This window comes from Aedes albopictus, chromosome 3 (genome assembly GCF_035046485.1).
Source record: "Aedes albopictus strain Foshan chromosome 3, AalbF5, whole genome shotgun sequence".
NCBI lineage: Eukaryota > Metazoa > Arthropoda > Insecta > Diptera > Culicidae > Aedes > Aedes albopictus.
The window spans coordinates 291,048,561-291,064,775 of record NC_085138.1 but is presented as its reverse complement, the minus strand read 5'-3'; the positions used below and the strand labels follow the sequence as shown (position 1 = coordinate 291,064,775).

General features: G+C 39.3%; 1 long non-coding RNA gene across 2 annotated transcripts in view; it reads right to left on the bottom strand.

The window, feature by feature from the left end:
- Positions 1–16,215, bottom strand: part of LOC134292252 (uncharacterized) — a 255,387-nt gene that overhangs the window by 202,809 nt on the left and 36,363 nt on the right. Inside the window, exon 3 of one of the 2 annotated variants that reach the window (XR_009999540.1) lies at positions 11,836–12,918. The exons of the other annotated variant lie outside the window; for it this stretch is intronic. This is a non-coding gene — a long non-coding RNA (uncharacterized LOC134292252). Of the gene's footprint in view, positions 1–11,835; positions 12,919–16,215 lie in introns of those variants that run through there. 2 annotated transcript variants of the gene reach the window in all.

The window sequence follows — 16,215 nt, the reverse complement described above, 5'->3', positions numbered from 1 at the left end:
ATTCTATAAAAAATATTCAGTTTCTTACATTGAAGGTCCAGTGAACAAGCTTGTGCTTGTGAGATACTTAATACTACGATATCCATTTTATTTTGATTTCATGATGGTTGAATCAGGCCTCCTATATTCTGTGTAACTAAAAGATATATTTTGAGTGGTTTAATTACAAAACAGACACTTATCATTATTGTGTAGGCAACATATTTGGAAGACACGCGGTGCACTTAGCTAGGCTTCACGGTGCAACAAGCGCGCCGCGGTGCACGTTCTGAAAACCGCTGCTCTAGCCCATTTACTCAGAAATTCTTGCAGAGATTCCAAAAATTATCAAAAAAAAAAAAAAAAAAATATTGTGTAACATCACTATTCGAAAAGAATTCGCCTCATGTCACAGTGGTTGTTTTTATCAATATAAGCTTCATAACAGTAAGGAAGCCCATAATATCACAAAAATATATAACAACGCTTGAGGTGCCATTAGACTGTTTGTCATTATGACAAATATTTGCCATTCAAGCCCGACATTCATCCAAGGTTGCTATGATTCACGTTGCGGTGGTCATTTGTTGGGCTTGTTTGGACAAATATTTGTCACCTGTAATGGGACCTTAACAAAACATATTTTTGAAATTCTTCTTGGAGCTTATCCTGATTTTTTTTTCTAAAATTCCACCACAATTCCTCTTTGAACTTCTCTATTCATTCTGCAGGATTTTTATTAAATATTTGCATCAATAATTCTTCCAATTGTTACCTCAGATGTATCTATGACAAAAGGTCGAAGAACAGAAGATCGAATGAACAAAAGGTCGAATGGACAAAAGGTCTCGAATGAACAAAAGGTTCAATACAGTAGACAAAAGAAAATTTATGCCCTGATAAATATACTAGGATCACCAGTGATACCAAAGTTCTAGCCTAACATTTAAAAAGAGTCTATCTGCTTTGCGTAAACAAACATGTTTTTGTCTCTGTAGGGCCTATCTGCATCCACTTACGCCCATCAACACACTTATCAGAAAGAGTGTTCATCAAGCTATCTGTTAAGGGTGTTGATGTGCGTGGGTGGATGCAGATGGGCCCTACAGAGACAGAAAAACGTTTGTTCACAAACAGCAGATATACCCTTTTCAAATGTTTCTCGAGAATTATTCAACAGCTGAAAAAAGTCATGATTGAAAGATGGTAGAGTGTCTTGAATGCAGTTATTTATTATAACATTGTAGATGCCCATTAGACTGTCCCAAAAAAAAAAATCGATGTTCGAAAAGTCAAGGTGCTGAACCCTTAAATGAAAGATATGCATATTTGAAGCATTTTTGTAGAAAATTTCGATTTTCTAAAAAACGTTTAGAGGTTCCTCCAGGGCGATTTTTGGAAAATGACCCTTTTTCATAAAAATTCTCAAAAAATATGTTTTTCGTATTATTTTTTCAACTTCGGAATTTTTTAAATATTTTTATATTTTTCTATGGACCTATCGGCATTCTTTATGGGTATTAGTTTTGAAATAATGTGTTTATATTGACGGCAGAATAAGTCTATTTTTTAAGCATTTTTCTTCAAAATTTGCTAAAAAAATACATGTACTATTTTTACCCTTCTTACACCCATAAGAAGGGTATAAATACCGCTTGGAAAACCGACTATCGATCCGATGCCCGCAGGGCCGAGTCACATATACCAATCAACTCAGCTCGACGAATTCAGCAAATGTCTGTATGTGCGCGTGTGTGTGTGTGTGTGTGTGTGTGTGTGTGTGTGTGTGTGTGTGTGTGTGTGTGTGTGTGTGTGTGTGTGTGTGTGTGTGTGTGTGTGTGTGTGTGTGTGTGTGTGTGTGTGTGTGTGTGTGTGTGTGTGTGTGTGTGTGTGTGTGTGTGTGTGTGTGTGTGTGTGTGTGTGTGTGTGTGTGTATGTATGTTACAAAAAATGTCACTCACGGTTCTCAGCCGTCTGTTGACCGATTTGAGTTCTCTTGGAAGCAAATGAAAGCTACTACATCCTAGTAGAACGCTATTGAATTTTATTTTGATTGGACGTTCGGTTACGGAGATATCTTTCCAAGAGTGCTAGGGAGTAGTACAACTTAATTATTTTAGATATTTTTGACAAAGTGTATCCACCATAAATTTCTCAGCCGTCTATCAACCGATTTGAATTCTTAAGGCCCCAAACGAAAGCTACTACATCCTAGTAGAACGCTATTGATTTTTTTTTGATTGGACGTTCGGTAACCGAGATATCTTTCAAAGAGTGCTAGGGAGTAGTACAACTTAATTATTTTAGATATTTTTAACAAAGTGTATCACCATAAATTTCTCAGCCGTCTATCATCCGATTGGGGTTCTTAAGGCCCGGAACGAAAGCTACTGCATCCTAGAAGAACGCTTTTGAATTTCATACCGATTGGACATTTTGTAACCGAGATATCTTTCGGGGTGTACTTTGGAGTAATACAACTTAACTGGTATGATTGTAAATGTATGGGTAAAAAAAATGTTTGTAAAAAAAGGTCTTTGACAAAATGCTTCATAATAAATGAATCAGCCGTGTGTCAATCGATTTGAGTTCTCTCAGCATCAAATGAAAGCTACAGCATCCTAGTAGTATGCTATTAAATTTCATGCCGTTTGGACATTTTGATTCCGAGATATCTTTCCACGAGTACTAAGGAGTAATAAAATTTACGCTTTTGAGAAATTTTTATAAAATGTATCATAATAAATTTCTCAGCCGTCTGTCAACCGATTTGGTTGCTCTTAGCATCAAATGAAAGCTACAACATCCTCGTACAATTGAATTGAATTTTATTTTGATTGGAAATTTAGTTACCGAGATTTCTTTTGAAGAGTATTTGAGAGTAATCTCAATAAATTCCTTTTTTTTTTTATTATTATACTAGCTGTCCCGGCAAACGTTGTACTGCCTGCCTACTGTGTATTTTGGCATACAGCTCTATAGGGACGTCCCCCGCAAAGTCATATGGGAGCCCCCCGGGGAGGTCTCACACGGTCCAACGATCGGTCCAATAGTTTCCGAATCCATAACGGTCAGACAGACAGACAGACAGAAATCCATTTTCATATATAAGATAGATTTGCTTGCTGTCTTACATGAGCTACAAATGATAATGCAAATGGCTCCAGGTCCAATGGAAGATTATTCAACAATATATAAATACCACCGCCTTTTCTTGACATGACCATCCACTCATGAAGTGATCGTGTGGCCACTACGCCACGGGCCCCGTCTATTTTTTTCCTTTTTTATACCATAAGAATTGTATAAATAACGTAACTTATAGAACAAGTTTCATTGAAAAACATTGTCATCAAAACATAACCGCCCAATGCTAAACGTACTGTGCTTGGCCGGGCAATCACTAAGTGACAGTAGTGAGCAAACGTCAAACAGAAGCAGCAACGACGCCAGCGCAGCGAGTGATCAATCGATCTACTACCGAAAATTTGAATCAACCATTAAAAAGGTAATCGATGGGAAGTGAGCGGAGTGAGACGTCTGTTTCTAATTTATTTAACTGATCCAACTGATAAAGAATATTAGACAAAGTGTATCTCGATGATTTTCTTATCCATGTTTTAATCGATTGGCAATTAACAAGAGATACAATATTCCAGAATATGTAAGCTATTGTTTAAACATTCCATACAAGATTAAGCCCATGGTCGATGATTCTATTATGGAAAGCAATCAACTTAATGCCAAATCTACAATATTTTCTTGAATGACCAAAAATCACAATCAAACATACGAATAATACAACAATAATTTTGATAAGTGTAAGAAGGGTTTTGTTCACCATAGGTGGATTAATTCAGGTTTTTTGCTTTTTTATAAGCTGGTGGTAGTGTGTTCAAAGTGGGAGTTATTCAACCGCAGCCGAAAGTGAAATCCACGGTGGAAGCATTCATCGGTTTGGATCTTCGACCTCAAATGGATGGAAAAGCTTCATTAAAGGAAGTGTCTAATTGAATGCTGCTTGAAGAATTTGGGAACCTTTTGTCTGCTTCCATCTGGAGTGTGTAAAATGGAGGAAATTATTTGATTTCGGAGGAAGTGAATATGAAGAACAAAATTACTGATACCGCCGGATCTCGTCCGTGAGAAAGAAACCATGACAGCCTACCCACATGCTTTTGTGTTGCGCCGAATCAAAACACAATGTCTTCATACGCTTAGTATTAAGTCTATGTTAGTACCGAGGGATTTGGTGAGAATGTTCCTTTACCGTCTTAATTTATGCCATTAAAAATTATCGTTCAATACGATAATGTGAATAGAGATAGGAGCTTTTTCTCGTTTCAGAGAGCGATAATGGCGCTTAAGCCTAGGCTTCCGAGCCTGGACATAAGGGGTAAATTCCTTTGTCCCATCCCAAGAAGAGGAGCTTCGATGGAGTGACATTAACCTTCTTAGCAATGTCACTCCCAACGTTCTGTGTCGTTTCAATATCTCATATAAAAAGGAGTAATTGGTACGAGATGTCCCCACTCTATGCCATTATTGTAGAATAATTAACGCTGAACAGTAGGCCTGGCCGATTTAATGCTTGTAATGTATCTCTGATATGCTGCAAGCATTAATAATGACAAGAAAAATGATAGAAGTAGTCGATTCTATCATTTTCCAGGATTCTTTCAATGAATGGCTGTGTATGTGTAGACTAGACTAGACTAGACTAGACTAGACTAGACTAGAAGCTTCTAGAAAATTTGATGCAACAGTCTCTTTAGAGAAAAGCGGAAATAATTTTGGAAGAAAATCTGATGTTTTCTAGAGAAAGTGTTCTCTAAAAGAACACATGGAGTCCGTAATTCGTGTAATTCCTTGTGTAAAATGTAGAGGAAGTTCTGGATAAACTCCAGAAAAAAAAAATCCAGCAGCTATACGTAAACTTCTTCTTCTTCTTCTGTATGATTCTACGTGCTCACTGGTGCTTCTCTCCAACTTAGTGTTCTTTGAGTACTTCCACAGTTATTAATTGGAGGGCTTTCTTTGCCAGCCATTGCATGAATTAGTATATTGTGAGGCAAGCACAATGATACACTATGCCCAGGGTGTCGAGAAAAGTTTCCCGACCGAAACAGGAATCGAACCCGCCGTCTCCGGTTTGGCGATCCATAGCTTTAACCACTAGGCTAACTTGAGACCCCAGCTATATGTAAACAGGCTTCTGGAAAAATCTCTGCAGATACTTACGTATCTCACCGTGTGCCAAAAAAAAATGGTAGCGCTATATAAAATTAACTTAGTTATAGCAGCAACTGCTCAAAATAGGCCTCCCTGTCCAAATGGTCTCAGAACCTTCTGGAAAAATATCGGATTCCCGAAGAATTTCTTATGCATTCTCTAAAGGAAACTTCAAATTCTAAAGGAAATGCTGTGAATTTCCTGAAAGCATCTCTCCAGAAACCCTGGCTAAAAATCTTAAGGGATCTCGGGAGGAATTCCTGGAAACATTTCTGAGAGCATTCTTTAGGGAGATATCAATAAAAATACCTGGAGTAATTTCTAGTAGTATTTTGAGACAAGACTTAAAAAAGAATGTATAAAATAATTCGTCGATAATATTTTAAAAGCAGAACTGATTCTTGAGCCAATACCTCCTTACAAAACTGTAGACCGCATTTCATCCATCCTACCAATTTCGACCCCACTTTCCGAGAAAGGAGGATTTCATTTGTCTGTTTATGCCTTTCAATTAATGTTTGAGAGTGATAAAATACGACCCACAGCTTTGAAAGATGGAACCGTTTTCAAAATTTGTTATACCTTTTCGAAATGTTGTTAGAAATATTGCAATTCCTGGGAGCTCCTGGAGTAAAATCAGAAAGAAGAATCTCCATAGATCCATAGATCCATAGAATCCATAGATAATGGAAGAATCTTTGGAAGTACATATTCTAAAATTTTTGCAATAAATGCTAGAGAGTTATCTACTCATAGAACCTATGAAAAATCCTTTTTGCAACTCGGCACTATAAATTCAGATTTTACACTTGCCGTTTTGGCACCGAAACGGCCTACTTTTTCGCACTATATCAAACAGTTGCATTATGGTTCATAATGCAACTCATTTCGGTTGCATTATGAACCATAATGCAATTGTTTGATCAACAATCTGAATTTCCACCTTGGTTGCCACCGTTTCCACGATAAGAGCTTGCAAAACTGTGACGTTTATAGTTGGTTATAGCACAGCTTGCTTGATCCAAACTTCAGGTCTAGTATGTTGGAGCACGTGGTCGGCCTCATTGAACTACCGCGAAACATGATGGTACTGATGGAAATGATCATATTCTAGTAAATAATTTTGGTCATTGCAAAAAATGTTGTATGCAACTCGTTGCAAAACTCGATTTATACAGCACTCTTCGTATTTATCCAACTCGGCAAGCCTCGTTGGATAAATGTACGACTCGTGCTGTAAAAATCATCATTTTGCAACTCGTTGAATAAATAACTATTATGAAATCCAGGGGAATCATTGGATCAATTTATATAAGAATCACTTTAAGAATTCCTGGTTAAATCTTTGCAAGAAACTCCATAGGAATCCCTCGAGGAAAGCCTGAAACAATCTTTGAAACAAAATCCTGCAGAAATCATTTTTTTTATCTGTATTAACGAGATTTTTAGCCCTGGGCTAGTTCATCTCGGGACCCACGCTTTACTTCCCTTCCGAAGGAAGAACTCACATTGTGCGAGTTTGTCGGGAGTGGGATTCGATCCCAGGTCCTCGGCGTGATAGTCAAGTGTTCTAACCATCACACCAGGTCCGCTCCACCAGAAATCATTGATGGAACTCCTGAAAGCAAGAGTGCGACATTCATTTGCAAAGATTTACATTCATTTGCTATTTTCTCCGTTTAGAAGCATGCTATCGAAAAACAATGTATGGATGAATTTAACCTTGTAGTTTTATCTGAAAGTTTGTCGAATAACATTGGGGTCGCAAACGAATACCAAAGTCGTGAGCGAGCTGTGAAGGCAACTCTCCACGCGGTGAATGTAAATTACATTCACGCTGTGGAGAGTTGCCTTCACAGCTCACTCACGACATTGGTATGCGTGTGCGACCCCAATGTTATTCTTCTTCAGATAAAACGTCAAGGTTAAATTCATATATAAACTGTTTTTCGATAGCATCCTTTTTTTTTTTTTTATTCAATTAATTTATTTGTTAGGCCAAAACGCCCGAAAGCTTAACGAGGCCGATAATACTATTAGGATTCGCAATCGTTTTGCGAACCCTGATTTATACACATTTTCTTGCACTCTTTCATGCTACGAGTTAACATTCTTCGTTTGGTGGTGGCATCATCAGTTTCGTACGGCGAGGAAGAACTGCTCCCGTCGTCGTCGTCGTCGTCGTCGTCGTCGTCGTCGTCAACATTGTAGCTCTCATCGTCTCTGCTCTTCGTTGATTTCTGTTTTGTTCCCGTAGGTACGCTTAGGGGTGGTATTGACTCGGCCTGTGCTTTGTCGCCTGCCTCGTTGTTGTGCGTCGTCGATTTGTGTTTATTAGCAGAACACTGTTTGCTGCTCATCGGTGGGAAATCACTGTCGTTGAAAATTTTTACAGTTTGTGATGATGGAGTGGTTGATTTGGGTACGATCGGTTCGGTTGGTTTTGCTTTTTCTGCTGCAGCTATCTCTTGACATTTTTGCTTTGGATGAACGGCCCTGGAGCACCATTTGCAGGTTTTCAGCTGATTTTTATGCTCAACGAAACAGATTTCGTTTTCGATCGTGATGTACGAAGGAATGGAGCCTTTCAGCCGCATCTGCAATAGCCTGACCCCGTTGGGTATTCCGGGGAAGAACTGTCTCCAACGCTCGTTTTTGATAGAGATCACTTCTCCAAAACGAGTCATAAAATCAGCAACGGTGGCGTGAAGCACGGATGATGGTAGATCGTGTACCCGCACAGTCACTGCCTCACTGTCGACGTACACGGGGATCTTGAATCTTTTGTTGTTGAAAACAAAAATTCGCCGAATATTGTGCGCTTTTTGATAACGCACCGCGGTATCATTGTCTACCATTTCGATGTAGACACATTTACGGGAATTGTGAAGCTGTATACTTCTTACATCCGAAAGTTGTAACTTAATCTCGTTCTCCAGGAAATGATGAACCTGCCCAGCGTCAGGTCTCGCTGGAAGAACGCTGAGGTCGACCACGAGAGTATTTTTTCTAACACTACTCATTTTATTCGAAAGAACGAATGCGAGCGAAAAATGTACACGTCCGATTGATTGGAGCAAAGGATGTTAACTGATAGCATCCTTGCCTGAAAGATTCCGTGGTGAATTCTTGGAGGACGAAAGAATCCCTTGGGAGTTTGATGGGAGAAATTTATGGAGACAGGGGAATTTCCTGAAAGAACCTCTTGAAGATTTTTTTGGAGTATATTCTGATGGAGTCTTTAAACTAATTTAACATGGAATCTATTATGAAAGTTTTGGATGAATCTTTGAAGGAAATGGTGTTAAGTAAAAGCCTAGGAGGAATTTCTCTCTTAAAATAATTTCCTTTAAATTCCTTATACTCTGAAGCAATGAACCTGGAGAATTTATAGAAGAATTGCTGGTGAAAGATGTCGAGTATTTCTTTATGATTCTTGGGTGAAACTCTCTGGGAATATTTAGATGAATTCTAGTGGAATCTATGGTTAGAGTTCTTAGAAACGATTCCTAGCTGATCCAATTGATGGAGTTCTGGAAGAATCTCTGAAGAAATTATTGATGGAATCTTTAAAGGAATTGTAAGACTCACCAAAATCTGTAGCGGTGCATCTATAGATATCATTTTTAGAACTTTTATTGAATCAATGAGAACTTTCGAGTTAGATATGGGTTATTGATGCCCTACATGGGCCCAGGAGATTTGTCCAATATCCCTTTACCCATTGATTGTTTCAAAAATTATTTGAATGCTTAATTGTTTGCAGATAAAAAATATCATATAAGTTAAGCAGTACGTAAGAACTGTGACGTGCTTCAGTAAATCTGTGCTCGGATTCGGATCCAGCAGCTTTAAGTTTGTTGAGAGCACAAAAGTTTGGTTTAGAGACAAAACAATGCTTCGCAGTGTATAGGGTTCAAGTAAAACCATTTAAATACTGTATGAAGTAAGTCAGACAGTTTGCTCACCGTTGCAACTTATTTATTTATTAACCTTTATACTCCTTTTGACTCTTATATACTTTTGACCTTCTCCAATGAATCACGTTAACCAGAAGATACGACCAACCGAAAGTAGATTTTTTCCATTCACAATTTCCCTCCCAACCATTGCAATAAACATCAACAACCCAACACAGCACTCTTGCGGGAGCACTTCCAACGACCATTTTCGAAGCAATTGTATTTCGCTGGAATTCCTTCCCATGCACCCACAGTCAGTGCCACATCGATGCGATGGATCCAACACGCGTTCCGTTTCATCTGCGAGTGGCAACGAATGTAATTTCCTTTCCCCGTATTAGTTTGATTCATCTCCCACCCACCACCGCCGGAGTCGAACTCCGGTGTGCGTTGTTGAGTGAAGGAAGTTTTCTTTCCAAGGAACGTTTCGGTCGGTCATGTTTTCCATCCTTCCCCGGATAGCACATTTTCGCCCTGCTCCGAGATGCTCCAAGATAATAAATGTCAGAAGGATAAACCTGTTGTAGCGAAAGTTAGCTGGTGCGGTGGTGTGATACTGCTGCCGGATGCATCCAAGCAGAAACTTTTCCATACCGGGGCAAAAGTTTACCATCTGATTTTTTCCTTCTTTGATTGATTTATCAAGCATAAATGAAAATTGTGCTCTTCCAATCACGACGAGACCGAAAAGTTGCCATCCGCAGTCAGAAGCCGTGAGGGTAACGTGATTTCACGGATAAATCTGGAAGTGCGAAATTTGTCACACATTTGGATGGGATCCACCACGGTTCGTTCGAATGGCAAGACAGCTGGTACGGTGCCAACTCAGTAAATCAATTAGGTTCCGTAATTATCTTAAATTTACTGGTACATGAGTGTCAAGTTGGAACGGGCTAGGGTAGTGAGAAAAAAAATCTGTGTACATTGAGTTCGACGTCAATGGAGCGGGAAAAATTGTAGGTGAAATCGTGCATCATAAATAAATAGCGTCATGGCTTTAACTGGTGTATAATTTTGCTTCTGGACGACATCCAAGCGGTTACATATCATGGCCAGGATACTCCAAGATGACTGGAATTAGCGTGTTAGTTTGTAGTCATAAATGCTACTCTAGTCTAGTCTAGTCTAGTCTAGTCTAGTCTAGTCTAGTCTAGTCTAGTCTAGTCTAGTCTAGTCTAGTCTAGTCTAGTCTAGTCTAGTCTAGTCTAGTCTAGTCTAGTCTAGTCTAGTCTAGTCTAGTCTAGTCTAGTCTAGTCTAGTCTAGTCTAGTCTAGTCTAGTCTAGTCTAGTCTAGTCTAGTCTAGTCTAGTCTAGTCTAGTCTAGTCTAGTCTAGTCTAGTCTAGTCTAGTCTAGTCTAGTCTAGTCTAGTCTAGTCTAGTCTAGTCTAGTCTAGTCTAGTCTAGTCTAGTCTAGTCTAGTCTAGTCTAGTCTAGTCTAGTCTAGTCTAGTCTAGTCTAGTCTAGTCTAGTCTAGTCTAGTCTAGTCTAGTCTAGTCTAGTCTAGTCTAGTCTAGTCTAGTCTAGTCTAGTCTAGTCTAGTCTAGTCTAGTCTAGTCTAGTCTAGTCTAGTCTAGTCTAGTCTAGTCTAGTCTAGTCTAGTCTAGTCTAGTCTAGTCTAGTCTAGTCTAGTCTAGTCTAGTCTAGTCTAGTCTAGTCTAGTCTAGTCTAGTCTAGTCTAGTCTAGTCTAGTCTAGTCTAGTCTAGTCTAGTCTAGTCTAGTCTAGTCTAGTCTAGTCTAGTCTAGTCTAGTCTAGTCTAGTCTAGTCTAGTCTAGTCTAGTCTAGTCTAGTCTAGTCTAGTCTAGTCTAGTCTAGTCTAGTCTAGTCTAGTCTAGTCTAGTCTAGTCTAGTCTAGTCTAGTCTAGTCTAGTCTAGTCTAGTCTAGTCTAGTCTAGTCTAGTCTAGTCTAGTCTAGTCTAGTCTAGTCTAGTCTAGTCTAGTCTAGTCTAGTCTAGTCTAGTCTAGTCTAGTCTAGTCTAGTCTAGTCTAGTCTAGTCTAGTCTAGTCTAGTCTAGTCTAGTCTAGTCTAGTCTAGTCTAGTCTAGTCTAGTCTAGTCTAGTCTAGTCTAGTCTAGTCTAGTCTAGTCTAGTCTAGTCTAGTCTAGTCTAGTCTAGTCTAGTCTAGTCTAGTCTAGTCTAGTCTAGTCTAGTCTAGTCTAGTCTAGTCTAGTCTAGTCTAGTCTAGTCTAGTCTAGTCTAGTCTAGTCTAGTCTAGTCTAGTCTAGTCTAGTCTAGTCTAGTCTAGTCTAGTCTAGTCTAGTCTAGTCTAGTCTAGTCTAGTCTAGTCTAGTCTAGTCTAGTCTAGTCTAGTCTAGTCTAGTCTAGTCTAGTCTAGTCTAGTCTAGTCTAGTCTAGTCTAGTCTAGTCTAGTCTAGTCTAGTCTAGTCTAGTCTAGTCTAGTCTAGTCTAGTCTAGTCTAGTCTAGTCTAGTCTAGTCTAGTCTAGTCTAGTCTAGTCTAGTCTAGTCTAGTCTAGTCTAGTCTAGTCTAGTCTAGTCTAGTCTAGTCTAGTCTAGTCTAGTCTAGTCTAGTCTAGTCTAGTCTAGTCTAGTCTAGTCTAGTCTAGTCTAGTCTAGTCTAGTCTAGTCTAGTCTAGTCTAGTCTAGTCTAGTCTAGTCTAGTCTAGTCTAGTCACGAAGTAGCAACTTCGATTTGTATGGTCATCTATGCTCGCTCATGCTTATGCTCCTATAGAGCTCACATCGCCTCAAAGCATTAACACAAATGAGAAGTGCTTAAGTAGTGATAAATTGCTGGAAAGCTTCCTGATTGTGTGTATAGAAGATCTCTCATCTTCAAGCTTCACTTGCTTCATACGCTGAGTAAGGATAACAATAATACCAGTATGACGTACGTCATCGTCTTAACTAACAATCCACCAGTCATCGAGTATATTAGACAAGCAAAATCCTCGGCGTGAGCTTGCTTGTTCTTGCTACTAGTAATTTTACAAGGATGAAAAGTGAAAACGGTACCAAAGAGGAGGCTCATGAACAAAGTAACTTACTTAGAAGCGTGAAAAAGAAAAAAATCCAAAAATATTAACCTGCTATTATATCTTCCATTTCGATGGCAGCATCATCTTCATCTTCATTAATATCTAAATCCAATTTATCCGGCTTCATGATGATGATGTTTACGGAGGCTCCTTTCGGCGGCTGATTTGGTAGAAAGTTCGTACGACAAAAATTTGTTCTTTTGGTACGCGACGATACGTTGAAGGACGACGCAAGAACACACTATTGCCTTATAACCCACAAACACGCTTTGAGTGCTTCTCTCGCAGGACTCGCGTTGGAGGGGGTTGCGTTTGCGACACGCTAATGAAGACCCGGCATTCACTTCCTTTTTGCACTAGAAATTCTTCACTTACACTGCAGCACCGCACCGCACTGGTGCATGGTGCGGGGGGTCGTGATAAGGGGTTGGTTCGGGATTCTTTTCACATCCCCATGTTGTGTCCTTGGCGGATGTGTAAGCGAATGCCGTCGACGCCGCTGCCGCTCGATGACAACGGTGAAAATAGCTCGCACTGTATGCCCACGTTAGCACTCGCGTTGAGTGTGTGTATATGGTAAACAGACAGGAAGCCAGGAAGGCTTCCTAGGCTAGAAGCGGCTGTTATGTGGATTTATTACACTACGATGCTGCTACTTATCTGAATTACCCTCAGTATGCACAATAGGGTGCAGCTTGTTGCTTCATTCACAATCTTCATGATTTCACGCTGTACTGTTTCGTTGAATCCTAAGGAAACATGAAACATCGATTAACACCATTTCAAAAATATCCCGCGACACTCTCCAAAGGTTGCACCCTAATGCAAACAAAACCCTATACCCTCGCGCACTCACGACGACACATTTCTGCGACCGAACGAAATAGATTCACTCACTGCATCTGCTGTGATGTTTGTTGCGGCATACCTACATGCAAATACCCATCGTGTGGCAATGCCGGTGCACTTTGCGTCGTTCGTTTGTGACTATTATCGGATCGATGGCGCGGTGGCTACTTCTAATGACTCACTTTTCTATTCATTTCGGTTGGACTTTATTTGCATACCCCACAACAACAACAACAACTGGAATGGTCACTATTCTGTTCTCGAGTATGATTTTTCCGAGTATGACTATTCCGAACGGAGGAAACGTATGCGGGCTAAATGGAATTAGTTTGCATGCTTTCACTTGGAAATGAATTGACTGTGGAAGTTATATTTTAGAATGATTGTGCGGTACTCGTCGGTAGGAAGTTTGAATGCAGTTTAGAATTGGTAATAATAGAAACTCATCGTACACATCTGTACAAGCCTTGCTGATTTAGATTCGGGCTTTCATTCCTATCAGGCTCTACAATAGGGCAGATCGGTGAAGTGCTAGATTTGTAGTAATGAACTGAATTTTAATTTGGTAAGAAGGTCAATTCCCTGTTTTGCATCATTAAGCGTGGGTATTATGATTCCTTACTTAATTTGATGTTGTTTGAGCAAAACTTTGGGCAACAGTGTTGTTGTTTTCTTCATTTCTTGCAATATAAACAACATAGTTATCCAAAGTTTTGCTCAAGCAGCATCAAATTAGGCAACTAATTATAATACCCAGGGGGCATCCATTTAGTACGTCACGCTAAAAATGAGAATTTTCGACCCCCCCCCCCTCCCCCCTTCGTACGGGTTTTTCCTATACTTAATACATTGCTTGTCACACTTTTTAGAACCCCCCTCCCTCCCCCATCTAAGCGTGACGTACTTTATGGATGCCCCCAACGATTTTTGCACCATTTCAATGCAGAGACAGAGAATTGACCTTCTCATCATACAAAAATAAAAATGTGTTTTTTACCATGGAAAGGTTGAATAGTTTGTCCGTAGGAAAATTTCAGCTTTAAACATGTACGCATCATTATTGAGTTCATCAAATGATTTCTTGATGAAATTTCAGAATTCGGAACAATTTATTTTAATAACATGCATAATTAGGGGTCTCCAGTTAGTCCAGTGGATAACCTTCACGTACCCGACCGTCGTACGCCGTGTTATTTTTTCCTATCTTGCCTCTTTTTCTAACATCTTGTCTCGCGATTTTGAAGATGGTAATCTCGAGTTCTATCGCACTGAAGATGCTGATGAACAATCAGCATATGCACTGCAAGTGAGCATACACAAGGATAGGTTTTTGTTGCAAAATATGAAGAAGAATCTGAGATTACCATCTTAAGGGTAGTACGCACCTGATAAGTACTGTGGAAAAAGATAGGCCAAGGAACGGTCAAGAAATGATTTCGCTGTTAAAATTTCTTGAGCGGTCCGAAGCTGGAAAGAAATGAAAATTGTGTAACGCTCGTAACGCCTGCCGGGCAAATCAAATGGAGCTGTCACTTTTCCTTGCGGAAAAATATTCCGTTCAATTATTCCTCAAGGAAAAGTGATATTTCTTCCCATACTAATCAGATTTCAAAATTCCTTTGGTAATTAGAGGGATTTTTTTCTGGAGTGCTTTTCTTACCAGGTGCGTACTAGACTTTAGTAGCAACAGAGCAATGGCGGATATTTCCTCGACCATCCCGTTCGCCCTTATTTACACTCAATTGACCATGTAATATCCGGAACCATTCCGGATATATTCCGGATTGTACTGGGGTCAGGGGGTGAGGGTTGTGTCTGTTTCGCCAAATGACTAAAACATGATTTTTTCGTATGTTATTTTGTTTGAGAGGCCCCGCGGAACCTGTTCCAAGTGTTCCGGAGCGGCCACATCAGTGGATACATACTTCAGTCATTTTTTTTCTGCCCCATTCTCTCGAAATCATGATGATTGGAACCTGTGTTGTATGTTCCGGGGTGGCCATATTAGTTGATACAGACTTCAGGGTATCATTTATGACTCAGTCATTCGAAATCATGAAGTTTGATATGTCGCACGACATGTTTTGGATGAAAACTAGAAATATCCCTGTGTCAAATGTCATTGCAATGAGGCCCCCGCGGAACCTGTCATGGTGATCCGGATGTGTTAACTTATTCAAAACTGGTTATCGAAGTTGTGTTTTATTGTTCGCAATAAAAATTCCGCTGAAAATCGATGATTCAAACACAATAACACACGAAATAATCATTTGTAGCCATTTAGGCACCCCTCTGAGCCCAATACATTCCGGAATATCTCCGGAATGGTTCCGGATATTGCAATTCGATAGTTTTTCTTTCAACAAGGAACATTTTGTAAGAATAAAACAATTGAAATTGAACTTCAGTTGAGTGTTTTTTTAAACAATTTTATCTTGATTTGTTCACAATCAATCGTAGATCAGCGCTGTCAAAGTAAGATCAAAGCGTGTTACTGATGGTTTACAAATTTCAGCGTCCTCTCTACTTGTACGCCGCCTTTATCTGCTCACACTAGAAAATCACACAACCGTCAGAGGAATGGAAGTAAGGTATAATCAACCTTATTCACAAGAAAGGTGACCATTTGGAAATTGAGAACTGAAGTTCTCAAACTGAAGTTCCCCAAAGATTCCTTTAGAAAATCTTCCAGGTGCTTCGTTATGAAAATCCTCCACAGGTTTTATATAAGAAAGTTCTCCAAAGATTCCCTTATAAAACAATCCATTACTACCAAAGTTCATCCAGAGCTCCATGAGTTTCCTCAGAAATTGCTTCATGGATTTTTTTTTCAGCAAAACCTCCTATGATTCCTTCAGATTATTCTTCCAGCTTCTACAAAATTAAAAGTTCTGAATTCTTAAAAAAAATGCAATTAATTTTTAATACACCTTTCAAATTTTTTTTTCAGGGAATCCTAAAGATAGAGATCTAGAGATTCCTCCAAAAAAATTCTATGGATTCCTTCCAAAATTTCATTCTGATATCTCCTAAAATTACTCCAGGATTTCATTATTGAAATCTTTCAAGGATTCTTTTTCAAGGGAATCTTTAAGAAATTTCTCTAGTGCTTGCTTCAGATATGCCATTAAAAATTCCGCCAAGAATACGTTTATAAAGTTTTCTATGCATTCCCTCCGAAATTTCTCCTTGTATTA